Here is a 20831-nt window from a genome sequence, read left to right as displayed (position 1 = left end):
AACGGAAATGTTGATTTTATAAAAAACATTTTATTTACCGATGAATCTACATTTCCTTTGCATGGTCGGCATAATCCCAGCGTTGCTCGATATTGGAGTCGTGACAATGAACACAAAGTTTATGCGGCTCGTACACAATATCCCCAAAAATGAAATGTTTGGGCTGGCTTAGTGTTTTTACGATAGATTGGGCTATTGTTTAGCACAGAATGGTGGTTTATTTGAACACCTAATATAAAAAATATTTTATTTTTATAGTTTTTTGTTTTATTTGTTGTTTTACAAAGTTTATTTCAGTTACTTACGAATTGTTTTTATTTTTAGAATTAAGAATTTGCTTTGTCTTATTTGAATTTCATTTATTATATTAGTTATTATTTTTATAATATTTCTTATCATTGAACGATGTCAAACGACTGACTGCTCTCCGATCCACTACTCTTGCGATTCAAGTATACTTATACGTACGTCCGTATTGGGTGTATCTCCTAAAATTAAAGTTGCCAATCGGTATATTGTTCCCGGAATGACAGACACCCGACGATTCCTAGAATTAAGATTACTATTATTTTTATATGCTTAGTTAGATTTTTCTTTGTTTGTTTCAATTTACGTTTATTCATTTTTTAATTTAGTGTTTACGAAACTATTGTAGTTAAAACAACAAGAAATAAAACTTTTTAAAAACGGTATCCGTATCTTATTGTTTATAATTCGTGCTATACAGGTTTTTAACAAAGAATAAAAAACCTATCGTTGTGAATAATAGACTTGCGCGCGAAGAAATTAAATGTATTTTATAAAGAATCTAAAATTGTTGATATCCGTTATGTTGTTAATAAGTTTGTTTTTTAAATTACCAGTGTAGATATGAAGTTCCTCGTATAAATCTAAAAGTTTGGATTTTTTAATATTCTTTAGTATTTTTGTACAATTGAGACTGGTTTTATGATTATTTTCTTTTAGGTGTTGGTATATTGCGGAGTTATTACATTTAAGATGTTCCTTAAACCTGGTTTGGATGTTCCTGCCTGTCTGTCCTATATAAAACCGATCACAATCTTCGCATTCGATCCTATAAATTTTCCTATAACAGCCTCACCACATCAGAATCCGTAGTTGAAGTAAATTTTCAAAACTCTTCAAAAATTACCTTATATCATGTTACCAGAGTTAGATAATGTCAAAATTTTAATCGATGCTGGTGCAACACATTCGGCTATATCTTCAAAATTAGCAAAAAGTTATTTTCAAGAGTATCATTATTATGAACCATATGTAGTAAAAACTATGCATGAATTAACAAAACACTATTATAAATTGAATTTACCCAGCTTTAAAACTTTTAATGATTACGAAAACAATTATTGTTTCAATATAATAGATTTTTCTGAAAAATTCGATGGAATCCTAGGTAGCGATAATTTAGAAATGATGGGAGCTAAATTAGATTATCAATCAAAAACGTTACAAACTAAAAATGCGAGTATACCATTTTATTTTAATAAAACTGTAATTTATCTACCCCAACGAACACGACAAATTGTTAAAATACCTGCAACTAACAAGGAAGGACAATTTTTAATACATCGTTGCGAAATAATAAAGAACGTAGAAATACCTAATGCATTAGTAAGTGTTAATAACTACGAATGTTTAGTAGAAATAACAAACTTTAACGAATATCCTGTACAACTAAATTGTAATCCTGTCGAACTTGAAGAACTTGACGTAAAACAATATGAAACAAACAAAACACTTACAAAACAACAAGTAATTAAAATTCAAAGAGAAAACATTAGTAAAAAGTTACGTTTAGATCATCTAAACAACGAAGAAAAATCGGTGATAAAGAACTTGTTACATCAATATCCAGAAATTATACATGATGAAAGAATTCCTTTAACATTTCATTCGGAAATAAAACACGAAATAAATTTATCAGATGAAGTACCTGTTTACCAGAAGCCATATCGACAACCATATGTTCAACAAAAAGAAACAAAAAGGCAAATTAAAAATTTAAAATCACAAGGGATCATCAGGGATAGTTGTTCCCCATGGGCAAGTCCAATAGCGTTGGTACCAAAGAATTTAGACGCATCCGGAATTCCTAAATGGAGGATGGTAATCGATTATCGACGTCTCAATGATAAAACAATAAAAGATCGGTATCCCTTGCCTAATATTAACGAGATATTAGATAAATTGGGAAGAGCAAACTATTTGGTATAATTTAAGAATAGACATCAAGCTTAAAAATAGCCAATTTTTTTTTACCCGTGTGAAATCGCTCAAATAAGCCGTTAGAAATAAAAAAAAAGTGCGGAAAATTGAAAAACGGACCGAAAAATGAGTTTGAAATTTCGATGTGACGTCACGTTTTCTGACGTCATCAACCATGCTCTACTCGTATATTTACGCAGCACCACTGCTAATTCCGATCGTTTCTTTGTTTTTCACAACCAATCACATTACATTTATTCCATAAAATTGGAAATTTAATAATTTAAACAAAAAATAAAGAATTAACAGTTTCTTAAAACGCATTTCGAGTTAAATAATCTTGTATCTTAGGTATACGACACAACGATTGAAATGTCTTTTCTTACGTTCTACCTGAAACCCCGTTCTCCAATCCCCTTTTTACGTCACATTCGGATCCACATAATTTACTACTTTATATCAGTATTAATTTTATTGATAAATTTGATTTTTTAGCAGAGGGTGGGTCAAATATTGGTATGGTCTTGTTGAAAAAAAAACGTTACATTCGGATCCACATAATTTACTAATTTATATCAGTATTAATTTTATTGATAAATTTGATTTTTTAGCAGAGGGTGGGTCAAATATTGGTATGGTCTTGTTGAAAAAAAACGTTACATTCGGATCCACATAATTTACTAATTTATATCAGTATTAATTTTATTGATAAATTTGGTTTTTTAGCAGAGGGTGGGTCAAATATTGGTATGGTCTTGTTGAAAAAAAACGTTACATTCGGATCCACATAATTTACTAATTTATATCAGTATTAATTTTATTGATAAATTTGGTTTTTTAGCAGAGGGTGGGTCAAATATTGGTATGGTCTTGTTGAAAATAAACGTTACATTCGGATCCACATAATTTACTAATTTATATCAGTATTAATTTTATGATAGATTTGATTTTTTAGCAGCGGGTGGGTCAAATATTGGTAATAATAATAATCTAATAATAATCTTTATTACCGTAATAACATATTACAAAGTCAAATGTAACAACATAATATTTCAATTCAAAAATACTTCTATTTACAAAATTATTTCAAAAAAATCTTCAATGGAATATAATGGTGCTTCCATTAGTACTTCTTTTATTACACACTGGAGCCGTTGTTGTGGTAGCATCCGTATGCGCTGGGGAAGGTGATTAAACAGTTTAATACCCCAGAAAATACTGTTGTCTTGCGTCTTTTTTAACCGATGCATCGGTATTGCAAGTTCTTCTTTTTGTCTAGTGTTGTATTCGTGCTTCTCATTATTGGCAATATGTTTATCAATATTTTGTCGCATATCTGTAATACAATTTAGTACATATACTGAATATATGGTAAGTATACGCTGCTCTTTAAAATATTGTTTGCAACTTTGAGTTGATTTAAGATTGCATAGCGCCCTCAATGCCTTTTTTTGGAGAAGAAAGACTCTTTCTGCTGCAGACGATGCTCCCCAGAATAATATACCGAAAGTAGCAATGCTGTGGAAGTTGGCATAATAGGCAAGTCGCGCTGCAAAGATGGTGGCTACATTTCGTATTCTCCTTACGGTATAAATTGCAGTGTTCAATTTTTTAGAAATGTTCTCTACATGTACTTGCCAGTTAAGTTTGTTATCCAAATAAATTCCCAAAAATTTTAGACTGTTATTCTCTGCCCCAACATTGTTTTGGAAATGCAGGTATTGAGTCTTCTCTTCATTTAATTTTAAACCATTGTTACCAAACCATTTTTTTGCTGCTACTAATGTTAGCTGAGTTTTAGTTTGCAGATCATCCATATTGTTCGCAGTGGATATAAAGGTGGTGTCATCCGCGTACAAGCACACATTGTCATTAGGTACAGAGTAAGGCATGTCATTTACATAAATTACAAACAAGAGAGGGCCCAGGATAGAACCTTGTGGTACACCAACGTTGATATCATACGTTTTAGACAAAGCTCCATCTATTATCACCGTTTGCTTTCTATTGCACAAATATGAAGTAAACATGCTAAGGGCTGTGCCTCTTACACCATAGCAATCCAATTTGTATAGCAGATACGAGTGGCTAACGCTATCAAATGCCTTACTTAAATCGATACTAATCAATTCAACATATTTCCTCTGATCGATTGCCTTGATAATGGATTGTATTATTTCATTAACTCCACTAGTAATAGATCGTCCTTTTATATAACCGTGTTGGTGATCATTGAAGAGCTCAGTCTTCTTAAAAAAATTTGTCAGTCTGTCGGCCAAAACGTACTCGAAGATTTTGGAAATTGTAGGGAGAATCGATATTGGTCTATAACTTGCTGGATTTTCCAGATGTCCCTTTTTGTAGATGGGGCATATTTTAGCAACTTTTAATTCGTCAGGGAACACACCATGTTTTAAACATGCATTTATTAAATATGCTATGTGTTCTGCAATCGCAGGTATAACTTTTTTTAGAAAAACTGTCGAGATTCCATGTATGTCTTCTGTTTTCTTAGATTTTAGTTTCATTGTTACTGTAATAACCTCGTCTTTGTCAGTAGGTCTAAAAAAGCACGAACTGCTATGTGTGTTATACAGAACATTTCCTTCATTAATAACATTTACTCGTTCACATTCTACAGAAGCCAAATAGGAAGCAAATTGATCCGGTGTAATTATTAAGTCTTGTTTTTTCTTCTTAATGCCCCTTGTCTCTGAATTTATTATTTCCCATGTTGCTTTTTGTTTATCATCTGCATTCAGAATCACAGATACATTATACATTTGTTTCTCGTGTTCAAATTGTCTTTTTAACTTCGTCTTATACTTATTGTAAATATCGTATGATTCTTTGTCTTTAAGAGTTTTTGCCATAATACTTCCTGGTATCTTCCTTGGTATGGTCTTGTTGAAAAAAAACGTTACATTTGGATCCACCTAATATACTGATTATTTTGCGAATTTTGTGTAGAAATTAGATTTTGAGTTAGGTTAATTAACATTTAAACTAGTGCGTAATCCCGAAATGTCGGGTCGGGTTCGAAGCAGGGGTAAAAACACAGATCTACACGAGCAGGTAGATGGTAAATAAAGACGTTTAGTCATTATGGGTCAAGAACCAAAATAACATGGGTATATCACCCCAAAATATGCGTTATAATACTAAAAGTTGTTAATTCTTTCATTAAATTTGAGAAAATGTTTTAATTTTTACTTCTTTATTCGTGTTGTGTGCGTGGATCTGGAAAAATAATTTTCTCGGACCTGGGTTATCCATACAATTGTGTTAAATACGTCGTAAGTAAGCTTCGTGACGTCACATTTTGTGACGTCACGTCGAAATTTCAAACTCATTTTTCGGTCATTTTTTCACTTTTCCGCACTTTCTTTTTATTTTTAACGTGTTTTTTAGGCATTTTTACGTCGGTTAAAAAAAAAATCGACGCTTTTTAAGCCTGATGTCTATTCTTAAATTTTTCCACTAAACGTGAAATAAAATCATTCACTGGGTTATTGGGATATTATCGAAAATTCATTAAAAACTATGCGAAATTATTAAAACCAATAACACAATATTTGACCAAGCATAAAGAAATTGAATTCACATCCGAATATAAAAATTGTTTCGAAATGTGTAAAAATTTATTGTGCAACGATCCCATTTTACAATATCCTGATTTTACAAGACCATTCATAATCACCACAGATGCAAGCAACGTCGCAATTGGAGCCGTGCTGAGTCCAGGAACAATTGGCAAAGACAAACCAATAGCTTACGCAAGTAGAACCCTATCTAAAACAGAATTAAAATATTCTACAGTAGAGAAAGAACTATTGTCAGTCGTTTATGCTTGTAAGCAGTTCCGTCCGTATATCTATGGAACAGAATTCACTCTTGTAACCGACCATCGACCTCTATTGTGGATACATAATTTAAAAGACAATAACCTCAAGTTACAACGTTGGAAGATTTATCTCCAGGAATTTAACTACAAAGTCGTATACAAAAAAAGGTAAAATGAACGTTAATGCAGATGCACTAAGTAGAATCCAAATAAATCACATTGATAATGAAAGTATTTTGGCAAACAACGGATCAATAAACTTAGATGATGATAATGAAAGTTTAAATAGCAATCAAAACTCCGAAATAATTAACACAATTCCAATTACTGAAGAACCAATAGACAATAAAAATAATCAACTTTTTATCTATCTACATGAGAAACCAACTGAAGTACAAGTGAAAGAAAACAAAAGAATTTTAAACATCTATATTAATAAAAGAGAAATTGAAACACATTTGCTTCTAATAGAAATGGATGTTTTAGAAACTAAAGACGGATTTCGATACAATCACCAAAAAAATCGAGGGAACATTAGAACGGAACATAAAAGTATCTTTAAGAATGAATTAATAGAGTTAGTGGAAAGCGAGGAAATGTGGTGCGCGTTCTGCTTGAAGCGCCCAAATTTTAAATTAAATTTAAGAGTAGAATGTTCTGAAGTGATTCATCGATTTTTAGCTGATAAATGGATGGTTACAAATTCTTAATGGTAGAAGTAGCTCGTTATTAAACCATTTCAAATAAGGATATTATAATAGTATACAAAAGTATCATTAAGAACATGTTTGTAGATTTAGTGTAAACCGAAACTACTATTTTTAAATAATGTTATATGTAGGGTATGGAAATTTGATAAATAAAACAAATTAAATTCAGGTCAGGGCATTTTAATCTAAATAAATTAAAAAATGAAAATTAATATAAATATAATAACAATGTAAAAAGATTAAACACACTTTCTAATTTATATAATATGGAGACATACGTCTCCGTATCTTTATAAAATAATCCTGGTCCGAGGGACGTATAACCCCTCGGACACTTGTATCGAGGTAGCAGCCTCGACGCGAAAATCGTTTTTGGCACCTTCTAAAATTAAAGATAGAAATGAATTAAATCAATGAAATTAAACCCCGAAGGGAGACTTACTTTTAAATGGGGAAGTAGAAGCCTCCCCGCTAACTCCTTTATTATTATTTTGACTGAAAAAAAAAAAAATATGAATTTTAAACTCAAAACTTAAACTAAACTTTAACAATTTAGAGCCCACCTCTTTTATTATACATTGTATAAGAGAAAATGCGGTAAAACGGTATTGCATAAGGCTTTATACCCTTTACAGTATACCCTTATCAAGTGTTTGTTTTCCTAAGGAAAGAACTTGGCTGCAACGTTCTTATGCAGCAAACCCTTATCAAATGTGGTTACTTAAGGAAAAAGAAACTCGAGTAAAATTCCATAAAATAGATGTTTAAAAATTAAATTTTATTTAAAAAATAATTCACAACGATATAGAGAAATTTTTTGATATTTCTTTATTTGATATCCAACAATTATGGGATGAATCGAATCCCAACCATTTTACGTACAACTTATCCTTCTTCCTTTTCACCACCTTTTCAACGAGGTAAACGTTGGGTTGAGCGGTTCTTTGAAGTTCGAATTCGTAAAAAGCGCCTTTAATCGGCTGGCCACGCACGTCCTCCAATAAATATGAAATTGGATCTGTTATTTTCACTTTAACGATTTTAAACAATTCAGCGGTCCAGTTGGGTAGATATCCTTTATCAAACACATGTTTATATTTACTGATACGAACGGTATCTCCAACTCTAAACTTTCCTCTGCCAGCAATTTTAATATGATTGTACACCGTATCGAGAAGTGTTTTCTCTACGGATTTCGAATTTATTTCCGATGGCTTCATTTTCGTAGTCGAATGTTTCGAACTGTTATATCGAGATGTTATATCTTTTAATAGGTGCACCCAACCCAACCCAACCCAACCCATTTATGATTTCCATATAGACTGAAGAACTTGTATATCCTCTGTTAACGGTTCGAATTACACGTTCAGCCATCGACGCTCTCATAACGCTATACGTTGAAAAATGATTAATTTTAAAATCCGACATTAACAGCTTAAAGTGGCTGTTGTAGAATTCTTTGCCCTGGTCGGTTTGAAGATTTCGAGGTACGCGACCGTCGGTCACGAAGGCATACTGTATCCTAATACAGGAATCTATGTATACCCATAAACCGTTGAGTGGGGAGGTCTCAATCGTTATTAATTGAATCAATTTCGATCGCACGTCATAGTCTGAGTTATGGAGTCACGTAGAGCGGTAGTTGATATTCAGGGGTTTTATATTGACTCTGAATTCATAGTTAAAGAATTCACGCTTCTGGACCTGATCACCGACTATGCCGTACATCTCCACTTCAAGGCCGACAGACCCTTTCGATGCTTATCGGTTCAAGATCAACGTTCCGCCAGGTATTTAGAGCGAAATCACCATAAACTATCGTACATTGGAGGATGGATGGATCTGTCGATGGGGTTAAATTTACTGGATGATATACTGTCGTTCTATGATGAGGTGTATGTGAAGGGCAGCCAGAAGAGGGAGTTTTTGGAAAGCAGACCCTATTGTCGGTTCCGATGTCATCGGAATTTAACGGTCAGGGATATTGCCTCGGAGTTTTCCGAGAAGGAGGTTGAAGAAGATACTAAATTGACGGCAACTTCCAATCCATGCTGGTTCCACAACGATGCTCCCGCAGTTTGCTCGCAAAATAACGCCATAATTTTAAAGAATTTTTTATGTAATTTACATAGACGTGTTATATAAGAATTTGTTAAATTTTTATAATACATATATTAACTTTTATTTATTGTATTTATTTTTGAATCCTTATACATCCTTCACGCATTCACTGTCTAACCTCCATCACGCAAACATGTACATTGCGAGAGTTATTTTAATATATACGCTCTGGATGCTTCCAACCCTAATTTTAATGCAAGATTTGGTGTACGATAGGGGTATGGAAATCTATAAATATCTCAAAGCATTTGGATATTTAAATGGTAATGTGAGCGGTTTTCATCATCGTCATCAAATGGGATATACAACAACAACAATGACGGAAAGGTTACGTAAATTGCAGGGATATTTTCAACTGCCAGTAGAAATCCCTCCTCTCCGCAATAATTTCGACCAATCCCTCAATTCCCGTAAATTATTGAGATGGGGAGGGGATAATTAATTATTAATTAATTAATATACGTACTCGCTGCATACATTTAAATTCAGTTCTACATTGGAAATGGACATCGAGGGAGTGAGCGACGTCTGCGAAGAGACGGACTTGGATTATTGGAATTCAGTCGGTACGCAGTGGAAACGGTATCTTAAACTAATAAAAAAGGAGACTAAATTTATCGGGGAAACGCAATTTTCACGCGAATCTTTCAACATTAAAGTTGGGGTTAGCGTCGCTAGAGGGGGTACAACCTGTGTAAAGTTCGTAGTTAGAACATGTAAAGGTTTGGAATCTCAGTCACATCAAATTACATTTTTACGTCAAGATTGGGAGCACCTAATTTCTACCCTTAAACTGATACGTTTCAATGTAGAGGTTTCCTCACAGACACTACCATTGGCCGAGAGTAATCTAAAGGTTGAATTTGACGATGAAGATTACCTGTATCTAACGTATGTGATTGAGGATTCTGAAAGTGGCGTATTCATACCGATTTTACTTCATTCAACGGATGTCGATAAGATTTTGGCAATGGAGAAGCTAATTACCTATAAAATGAACCTTTTGGATGGATTAAATTTTTGGGAATACATTAAATCCCTACAGCTAGTTGACGACGAAGATGATGATGATGATGATATCCATAACACGACGTCCATTGAAGAATTCTGTTTAAATAATTTATCGGAAATTAATTTTTATGTGATGGAATACTTGGAAATTATAAACTCCGCTACAACAGCTTCTATTTGATCACGTGATCACCTCGTGATATTGTCAGCCGCGCCTATCGTATCACGTGATCCCCTCGTGATAGTGTTCACCTACCACCATAACTCTAATCACACGTCTAGCTGCTTATCAGCTGAACGTTAGCGGTTGTCGCGCGCACATTTACACCGGAATTCAATTTTGCGATAAGATGTTTCTTTGCGAAGTGTGTAACGGTGCGTTTACCTTAAAGCGCAATCTTACCCGTCATATACGCGTAAAACACGGCGATGTGCGGGAATTAAACTTTAAATGCCATATCTGTGAAAAAGGTTTTTCAAGATCTGATAAATTAAAACATCATCTAAGAAGCGTCGATGGATTAAATGTTCAACGTTGTGTTGCGCCACCACCACCTTTACAAAGCACATCAGCCGGTCCGGTTCAACTTGCGTCATCATCACACCCACCACCACCACCTAAACAGCGGCCCTCCAAGCCTTTAAAAAGTATATCAGGGGACACTGTTCAACATGTGTCATCGCCATCAACATCATCGCGTCCTCCGCCTAAACAGCAACCCTCCAATTTATGTCCAATTTGCGGTGTTGACTTTATATCTACCATTCACCTTCGGACTCATCTAAGATTCGAACATGCAACCCCGGTGGAAGATGAAGATAACATCGATAGATTGGAATCCTGTTTTAAAGGTAGAGTTTGTACCTATAGAGTCGCAAGCGTGTTACCCGATGATGATATACCATCGTTCCTAACGAGATCAGAAGGAGCTGTTAAACGGATGATTGAGGTTAGTTTAGATCGATGTGGTCCCTCTATAAAGGTTCAGATTGAGTTTTTTGCGAATTATGTTAAAGCCGCGTATGATGAGAATGGGGATGAAGACGTATTAATGTCCGAGAAAAATTTTAATTGTAAATTTCAAGTTGTTTCGGTGGGTACGGATTTGCATGAGGTGTATGTTGGGATGTGTACGGAAATTTTATCTCAAAGCGAAGAATTTCAAGAACGCGACTCTGGGTGGGCCTTCTTCTCCGTATCTCACCTCCTGCTTAATATTAATAAATTTGAACCTATACCCGAGTCATCGTATATACGTTTACCTCAGGTAATTGCTGAAAAACATGCGTGCGTAAATATTAAAAACTATGAGGACGATGCTTGTTTAGCGTGGTGTTTGACGGCGGCTCTTCATCCTACCAACCTCCATCAAGATCGTACTACAAGCTACCCTCATTATAGTCAAGTACTTAATTTGCGCGGGATTACATTTCCAATAACTTTAAAAGATATCGTTAATGTAGAAAAATTAAATAATTTAAGTATTAATGTTTACGAATTGATAAGTAGTAGTAGTAGTAGTGGTAAATACACGGTGGAAGGACCAATTTATTTTACCAAACAAAGACGTGATATTCATATAAATTTGCTTTATTTATATGAAAACGGGAAAGGGCATTTTGTTTTAATTAAACATCTTTCTAGATTAATTTCAAGTCAATGTACGAATCGTAACGGCTCTATACATCTTTGCGATGGGTGTTTAACGCGGTTTTCATCCGCTGAAAATTTAATCGCACATCACAGTAAAGATTGTAATCACATCAGACCAATTATCCCTACTAAAAATTTAAAATCAAAACCTAATTGTTTCGGCCTATATACCCCCGAAAATATTTTAGAATTTAATAATTATAAATTCGCAGAGATGACCCCGTTCGTTATATATGCTGACTTCGAATCGATTTTACACCCCATCGACTTTTGTGAGCCCAATTCACCTAAATCTTTTTCTGAAAAAGTTGAGATGCATCAACCCTACAGTTTCGCTTATTATATCGTTTCCATGATTGATAGCAGTTTTAATAAATTTGAAACGTATACGGGACTTGATGCATCTCAAGTTTTTATCACAAAATTAATCGGTGATGTTAAATTTATTTATAATAAATACTTGAAAACCGTAAAACCAATGATACTTTTAACAACCGATGAGCAACGTAATTTCGATTCGGCTGAAAATTGTTTTGTCAAAATCCTTTCACATCTGACCAGATTAAGGGGCACGATCATTGTCATATTAGCGGTAAATACCGAGGACCCGCGCATACAAATTGTAATCTAAATTTCAAACTTCAAAATTTTATTCCAATATTCTTTCATAATTTTAGCGGTTACGATTGTCATTTATTTATTAAAGAAATGGCTGATGCGGATGACGATGGACTTGATGTATTGCCGAACAATAAAGAAAAATATATCAGTTTCAGTAAAAGAGTGTTGGTCGATAAAGTAATCAATAAAGATAAACCCGTTGAAAATATCTTTTTTAAATTAAGATTTGTGGATTCATTTAGATTTATGGCATCTTCATTAGATTCTTTAGCCGGCAACCTCGAAATATATGACTTTAACAATATACGTAAATTCTTTCCACACCCGGAACATTTTAAATTGTTAACGAAAAAGGGTATATTTCCCTATAATTATATAACCTCTTTCGATAAACTAAATGATACATCACTACCACCTAAGAGCATGTTTTACAACAAATTAAATTTAGAAGATATAAGCGATGAGCAATATTTGCACGCTCAATGTGTGTGGGAAAAATTTAATTGTCAAAATTTGAAACAATATTCCGACTTGTACTTAAAGACTGATGTTCTTTTATTAGCTGATGTATTTGAAAAATTCAGGCAAGTTTGTTTTAAAACATACGGTTTAGATCCTGCGCATTATTATACGGCACCCGGGCTATCTTGGGATGCCATGTTGAAATTCACTAAAATTAAATTGGAATTGTTGACGGATATTGATCAAGTTCATTTCATTAAAAAAGGTATCCGTGGGGGCATTTCCCAATGCTCCCTACGTCATGCTAAAGCAAATAATAAATATATGGAAAATTATGATGCTAATTCGCCCTCTAAATTTCTAACGTATTGAGACGCTAACAATTTGTATGGGTGGGCAATGTCTCAATATTTACCCGTTTCCGACTTTAAATGGTTGACTGAAAACGAAATTCAAAATTTAGATTTTAATAATATACCCGATGATTCCGATTTCGGGTATATTTTAGACGTGGATATTGCGTATCCCGAACACTTGCACAACCTACATAATGATCTACCTTTCTTAGCCGAGAATTTAATCCCCCCTAACTGTAAATGCGAGAGCGATAAACGATTAATTCCAAATTTATTTGATAAGACAAATTATGTAATTCATTACAGAAATTTAAAACAAGCCGTTGCGCACGGATTAATTATAAGTAACGTTAATAGAGTTTTATCGTTTAAACAATCCCCTTCCAAATTAAGGGGAAAAGTCATATATCGATAAAAATACAGAGTTACGCCAATCGGGTAAAAATGATTTTGAAAAGGATATTTTTAAATTAATGAACAACGCAGTTTTCGGTAAAACCATGGAAAATGTTGATAAGCGAGTTGACATCCGCTTAGTAACCAGTTGGGATGATATCAGGTCTGGCAAAACCGCAGGTAGACCTAGACTTGGAGCTCGGAGTTTAATCGCTAAATTAAATTTTAAAAATGTTAAAGTATTCACAGAAACGTTTTCGGCAATTCAAATGGAGCGTCTTCATGTATCCTACGATAAGCCTCTATACGTTGGTTTTACAGTTTTAGAACTGTCAAAATTATTAATGTATGATTTTTATTATGATTTTTTAAAACCTAAATACGGCAAGGACGTTCAGTTGTGTTACATGGATACCGACAGTTTCACCGTACTAATTAAGTCTGACGATGTGTATAACGATGTTAAATTAAATTTAGATAAATTTGATACATCTAACTACAGTCCCGATAATCGGTTTGACATCCCCTTGCAAAATAAAGCGGTTTTAGGTAAGATGAAAGATGAAAATTGCGGAAACGTAATGGTTTAAATATATTTAAGTAGAAAATAGTATCATTTTTTGAGTATGTTTAATTTAAATTTTTAATATATGTATTAACTTTAATTTTTTGTGATTTTCTCTTCCTCCTCCTCCTCCTACCCTCAATCAGTAATAGAGAACCTATTTTAAGGTAAGTATTATTATTATTATTAATATTATTTCACGATATTGAGTTCAACCCCTGTTCAACAGCCCTGTTCAACCCCTGTTCAACCGACCGGTTCAACCCCTGTTCAACCGGTTCAACCCCCGTTCAACCGGTTCAACCCCTGTTCAACCGACCGGTTCAACCCCTGTTCAACAGCCCTGTTCAACCGACCGGTTCAACAGCCCTGTTCAACCGACCGGTTCAACCCCTGTTCAACAGATGGGGTTGAAAGATTCTAATGGAGCGATTATACATCAGTTAATAATCGCATATAACAGTCATTCAAACGCGGAATTAGTATTAGAAATAGATTTAAGAAAAGTTATTAATACTATAAACACTAATTTTAATTTCATTAATTCAGACGTAAGATTTAGCAACCAAAGTGCAGAATTAATTTTTAAATTACATAATGAAATACGCGATAAATTGGAAATTTTGAGTTTAAAAGAAAGAAATAAAAGAGCACTAATAAATATAGCAGGGAAATTAATAAAAGCCATTACAGGCAACCTTGATGATTCAGATGCAGAAAGGTATGACAATTTGATAACAAAATTAGATAAAAATCAAGAAAAACTTGATCATAGTTTACATTATTTGGCAAAATTGGTAAATAAAACTAATATTCAAGTTCAAAATAATTTCGATCTGATTATAAATAAAATCAAAAGATTAGACGATAAATTAGGGTTATTATGGCTCGATAAAAATGTAAATGAAATTATTGAATGCTACGAAATGACAGCAAGAAATTTGAACGAACTTAGACGTATTAAATTATGCGAAAAGGAGAATTGTACACCCTCTATTAATAACTCCTTCAAAATTGATAGAAGAAATTAAATTAATACACTTGGATGATAACCATAAATTTCCTTTCGATTTATTACTAGAACAAGTTGATATAATTGAACGATATTGAACGATAAATACACGATCATTTTACAGATACCTTTGATAAGTAATGAAATATTTCAGTATTACGAAATTCATCCATTGCCAACTATTGTCAATGATACCTTAATTCAAATTGAAAATCAATTTAAGTTTATAGCATCAAACGAAAATAAATACATTACTGGTAATACTATTTGTGAAAAATTATTTGAAGAACAGTATTTGTGTAAACAACAGATTGAAAGTAAAAATTTGCAAAGTTGCGAATATCAGTTAGTAGTCAGAAATATTTTAAATGAAAATTGTAAATTAATAAATTTAATGATAGTAGATTTTGAAATAATTGAATATGAATTTGGTACGGTAATTGTATTAATTAAAGAAACAGAAATGTCAGAAATTTGTAATAAAATGATAAAAATTCATAAATTAAAAGGCACATATTTAATTAATCGAAAAAATCAATGTATTTTTAAGATAGCTGATAGTATGATTCGTAATTTTTATACTGTTAGTATGAATACGCCATCAATATCAATACCAATTATAAATAAAAATGTATTAAATATAACATTTGATGAAAATAAATTAAAATTGGAGAATCTTACATTTGTTAACAGTAATAATTTAGAAAAATTGAATTCTATTAAAAATTTTGGCGAAACCCATAGTTACATATATACTCTATATAATTATTGTTATAATTGTTTTCGTACTAATTGTGTATTTCATGAAAAAGTTCTTTAAAAGCAAAAATTTTAAAGTTAAGAGAATCCAGGAGGATCCTCAATCTAGGCAAGGAGGAGTTACATTCGCCAATCCTGTAGGGTTGCAATAAAATAAGAAGTAGGAGTTAGAGATAAGTAGCTTCTATACCGATTGGTAACTTTAATTTTAGGACATACACCCAACACGGACGTACGTATAAGTATACTTGTGTGTGTGCATATGCGCCCGGAGTATGTTTGTGGGAGGGGAATCGCAAGAGTAGTGGATCGGAGAGGATAGGAGATATTTCGATTTTAAATATCCCCATAGAAAAAAATTATTGGGGGCTAAATCTGGTGACCTAGGCGGCCAAGTTAACGTTCCGCAAATAGATACACAATTTGGAAATTGTGCGTTAAGATACTCTTTAACTTGCCGGCTGTTGTGAGCCGGGCAACCATCTTGTTGGAACCAGATACTTCCAAATTGAACATTGTCTAATTGTTGAAGCGATGGGATTACGTCATTTTGCAAAATGTTTAAATACTTATGACCATTTAAATTTCCTTCTATGAAAAAAGGACCGATAATATGGTCACCTACTAAGCCAGCCCAAACATTTAATTTTTGGGGATATTGTGTACGAGCCGCATAAACTTTGTGTTCATTGTCACGACTCCAATATCGAGCAACGCTGGGATTATGCCGACCATGCAAAGGAAATGTAGATTCATCGGTAAATAAAATGTTTTTTATAAAATCAACATTTCCGTTGGCCATTTCTATCATAGTAAAGCAAAATTCCGCCCTTGTAATATTATCGTTCTCGCAGAGTTCCTGACTTTTTTGTACCTTGTACGACCTGTACCCGTGTTTCTTTAATGTTTTTAGGACGGCAACATGGCTGATAGCAAACGTCTCCGCAACTTGTCTGCTTGACTGATTTTTATTGCGTTCAACATCAGCACATATCATCGTATCACGTAACTCATCTCTTTTACCCCTTCGTAATTTGTGTTTCTGTGGAGACACACATCCATGTCGCTCAAAGTTTTTAATAATATTTGAAATTGTTCCGCGACTAGGAATTGATCTGTTTTCATAGGCCACAGGAAACAAATTAATTATTTGGGCTACAGAATTGCCACCATAAAACCATTTTATAATCTGTACCTTTTCCGCTACAGTAAACAACATCTTAGTTTTTTTTTTTGCTAGGGTTAACTGCAAAGCAATGCGACTAACTTCGCCTCTCAACAATCTATGAACGATTCAATTTGTGCATTACCCCTACGCTTGTTTATCCCCCACTTAACGACACCGAATATACACACACACGTATACTTATACGTACGTCCGTGTTGGGTGTATCTCCTAAAATTAAAGTTACCAATCGGTATAATTAGATGCACCACTACAATTAATTAAGTCTACTTTTAATCGCTGTACCGTGCGCGTCGGGTCATATGTTAATTTTCCAATAAAATAAAACAAATAAGTTTCAAGTTTAAAAGTTGTTTTGATTTAATTTGAATTTAAATAAAATAAACTCTTTTTAAAAACCTTAACCGCTCGACACGATTTGAAACTTGATAAACATTTTTTCGAATCTCCTGTTGACCGTCCAGCGGGAAAGATTTTATAAAGCTTTCACATTCACCACCTAATTTAATCTTATCTAATGGCAAGAAATGTTCAGTTTGACATGTGGTTTTAAATAATTAGTGCATAGTTGTATAAATAAAGTATTACAGTGCCCTTGTAATTTATGAACTAATATGCTAACTATTTGATTGAAATAATGAATTTAGGGAATTTAAAAAACTTGGAGCATACTTCATGAAATATAAATACCCTTTTAAATACATATTTTTCATGTCATTATGGATAGTTTCTGCACTTTTTAATTTATCCTGAGTTATTGCTAGCAAAAAGAAATGTTCTAACACATTCCAATTATTTACTACACAGTCGTGCCGACTCAACCAACGTGTAATTGCTAATTAAAAAAATGTTTGTTTGCTCTGGTTAAAGTAATCTTGCAACTCCGCTAAAACAGCGCATCGTTTCGCACTTCCTGATACATTTTAACAGAGCTACTAAATGATCCACAACTTGGGTAGCAACATTGTGCTCCGCGAAAAATACAGGAAGTTTAATTTCAGCTCTTTTAATATTATCAACATGTATATCTTTATCATTACTAACAAAATAATTAGCCAATGGTTTTGTCGTTTTAATCGCGGACATATTTTTCAGATGTTTTTGTCTATTAGAATGCCTTAATAACTCACTCTTGCCGCATGTCAATTCTACATTACAAACGGAACATCTAAAATTTAATAATGTTCACACAAAAATATAAATTATTTTATAATTAATTTAATTTTATTGATTAAAGGAAGTGCGACTACCTGCATTTATTTCTATTTTTCTTATCCGCTGTTAACTAGTTTTTAAAATGGGGATCCTGCAACCAACATTCCTGGAAAACTTTGATTCCTTTTTCTTGGTGGAACTTTTTTTGAGCAGGTTCTAAATGTTCCGTATCTGATGAAGAATCTTCAATTTTTTTAAACAATACACTCTAAACAGTACACACAATCCGACTCGGTACTCTACACGGTCTACGATTCTACGCAGTTTACTCTCGTAATCAATTATTGAATATGACATAACATGAAGTAACCTCGATGCGGTAAATACCCGAATTGTTTCGGACAAATTTATTACGTTCGGCAAATCTCTGATAGATGGCGCTATTACTAAATATTGATCGTCTTATAATTAGAAGATAGTGCAAATGTTAAATTACAAAAACATATTTAAATTTTATAATATAATAATTTTGAGAAATTAAAAATCTCTCAAAATAGACGAATATCCCTTTGTTTCTAGGAATACTGAAAAATCTCCCGAATCGGGATATATCCCTCATGTTGGCAACACTGCGAGTCGCATGTTTAGACGAAGTCGCGACGCTGCGTCGCCATATGCAGATTTTTATTTAAAAACACGTGAGATGCACTGAAGCGTACGTCTTCCTACAATTGCGTCTAATACTCGTCTACGACGAGCAGCTCCGTGTGCAGAAGGTCTTATACTGGTTAAATTAATGACTGTCTATAGTAACAAACAAAAAAAATTAGTACAGTAAAACCTCGACTTACGCGGTTTTTTTAACGGTAGCGCTTTTAGGTTTTCGAAATTGGAATTTATTTAACCCTCATAATATGTCAGATCTAGACATGTTAGCTGCTTTTTTCTAACTCTTACAGTTTCCGAGATAGCCCATTCGGACATCGAATTTGAACCACCCTGTACATACATTTTTTTAACAAAATTAATGTTTATTAATCCTTGGTTTTATAATATGTATTCATCGAATTTCGACTTACACGATTTTCGATTTACGCGGCTACTGTCAGTCCCACCTATCGCGTAACTACGGGGTATTACAGTATAACAAATCTACAAAAAGATTCTCCTCAAAAAAAGAATTTAAACAAAATTATAACCTCAAAAGAAAAAAAATAATACGAAAATTGAGTCGGCTGAGTCAATATTGTAAGAGACACTCCTTTAGTGTCAAAAAATAAAATAATAAAAAAACTCGAGCGAACAGGTCGAAAACAAGAAAATAAACTATTAATAATTATGATTCTATACAAAAATATTCAAACCTTATCTGGATATCCTGTTCCTTCTTTTTTCATTTAATTCGACTGCACATGTTGATTAAAGCGGAACCAGGAAAGCCGGACCAAACTTTACCAAAAATTAAACAAGCGTACTACACTAAGGCTCGATAGCAAAAGAAGAAGTGGTGGGAAGAGGAAACGCGGTACGGGCGACCGATATCCGCATCCCCACCCCTAACATTAATAGATCTTAAAAATATCGATAAATTCACCAACGAACGCTCAATGACCTTTAATAATCAACAACAAAAATAAATTAAGATACCCCGCGAGTGTATTAATAAAAATCAGATATCCATTAAAATCATAATAAGCTGATTAAGGAAAGAAAATCAAATGAAAGTAATTACATATGAAATCACATACAGTGTGTCCGTAAGTAGCGGATAAAATCATTATAAACGGTTTATGGAAAAATCCCTGAAACGGGAATTATGCAGCTGCATCCCGATAGCATTTAAGAAACTAATATGATAAGATTAGTAGAAGAACCGTGAGACTCGGAATGAAGCTGTAACAAGATTGGAGACTGTATTGGCCGACTTCCAGCCAATTCCTAGCCCATGGATCACATTTCCAGGACAATAAAATTGATGGCAACTCAAAATTCAAATCAATTCGCTCTTGTATAAGGACAAGAGCCTCCATAACTCAAACCGTAGTAAATATATTTCCAAAATTGAAAGGAGTACTTCCAATGTTTATCGAATTATGTGAACATTTTTTAAATAATTATTATGATAGAGTAAACCCTCATAATTCTATAAATCAATTTTTAATAAACATTAAAAGTCGTTTCGAAGGAGAAGATTTAAATTTTCTTATGTAACCAATATTAAAATTTAACCAATTATCCATGTTGCAAGTGAAAAATATAAAAAAATTTTCAAAAACAGATAAAAACTTCTAACTTGCTTTATTGTAATATATAAATCGGAACCGGTTTCGGAATCAACGTTGCATCATCAGCCGAAAGCTAATAAGAATTAAAAAAATAATTAAAACAAAAACTAATTTTAAAATAGAACAACAACTTACTGTCAGAGAAACTAATAGGCGAGAAGAGATTTATTTAATGATGACATTTGTTGTTAAAGAAAAATATTTTTTAAAGTCGAATCGCAAAATTAAAATTTAAGTTGTTATAAAAGTTAAGTTAAATTAAATTGAACGATGGAAATTAAAATCTTAGTTAAAGTTACAAAAGTGCGAAACGTTGAATGTTATAAAATTGTGAAACACTAAAAATATATATAAATTCTTTTGAATACGAATTTTATTAAACAGTTGATTAATTTTGTGTATAGGGCAGCCATTGTCGCGAGCCAGTTTGTAAATGAAGTTAATTTCTTTAATTTTATTACGTTCAGA

At 33.0% G+C, this 20831-nt stretch overlaps 1 long non-coding RNA gene across 2 annotated transcripts; it reads right to left on the bottom strand.

Moving 5' to 3' along the window:
* Positions 1-6944: 6944 nt before the first annotated feature.
* Positions 6945-19568, bottom strand: LOC139430638 (uncharacterized). 2 transcript variants are annotated; one of them, XR_011641029.1, is made up of 3 exons: positions 19443-19568; positions 7223-7275; positions 6945-7162 (listed from the first exon to the last, which is right to left on the bottom strand). It is a non-coding gene; the product is annotated as an uncharacterized lncRNA (long non-coding RNA). The 2 variants fall into 2 exon arrangements; XR_011641028.1 differs by having other exon boundaries at positions 6945-7275.
* Between the last annotated feature and the right edge of the window lie 1263 nt (positions 19569-20831).

The sequence above is a fragment of the Onthophagus taurus genome, chromosome 7, assembly GCF_036711975.1.
Source record: "Onthophagus taurus isolate NC chromosome 7, IU_Otau_3.0, whole genome shotgun sequence".
Classification (NCBI taxonomy): Eukaryota; Metazoa; Arthropoda; class Insecta; order Coleoptera; family Scarabaeidae; genus Onthophagus; species Onthophagus taurus.
The sequence above is the reverse complement of the archived record's forward strand: the minus strand, read 5'-3'. Positions and strand labels throughout refer to the sequence as shown.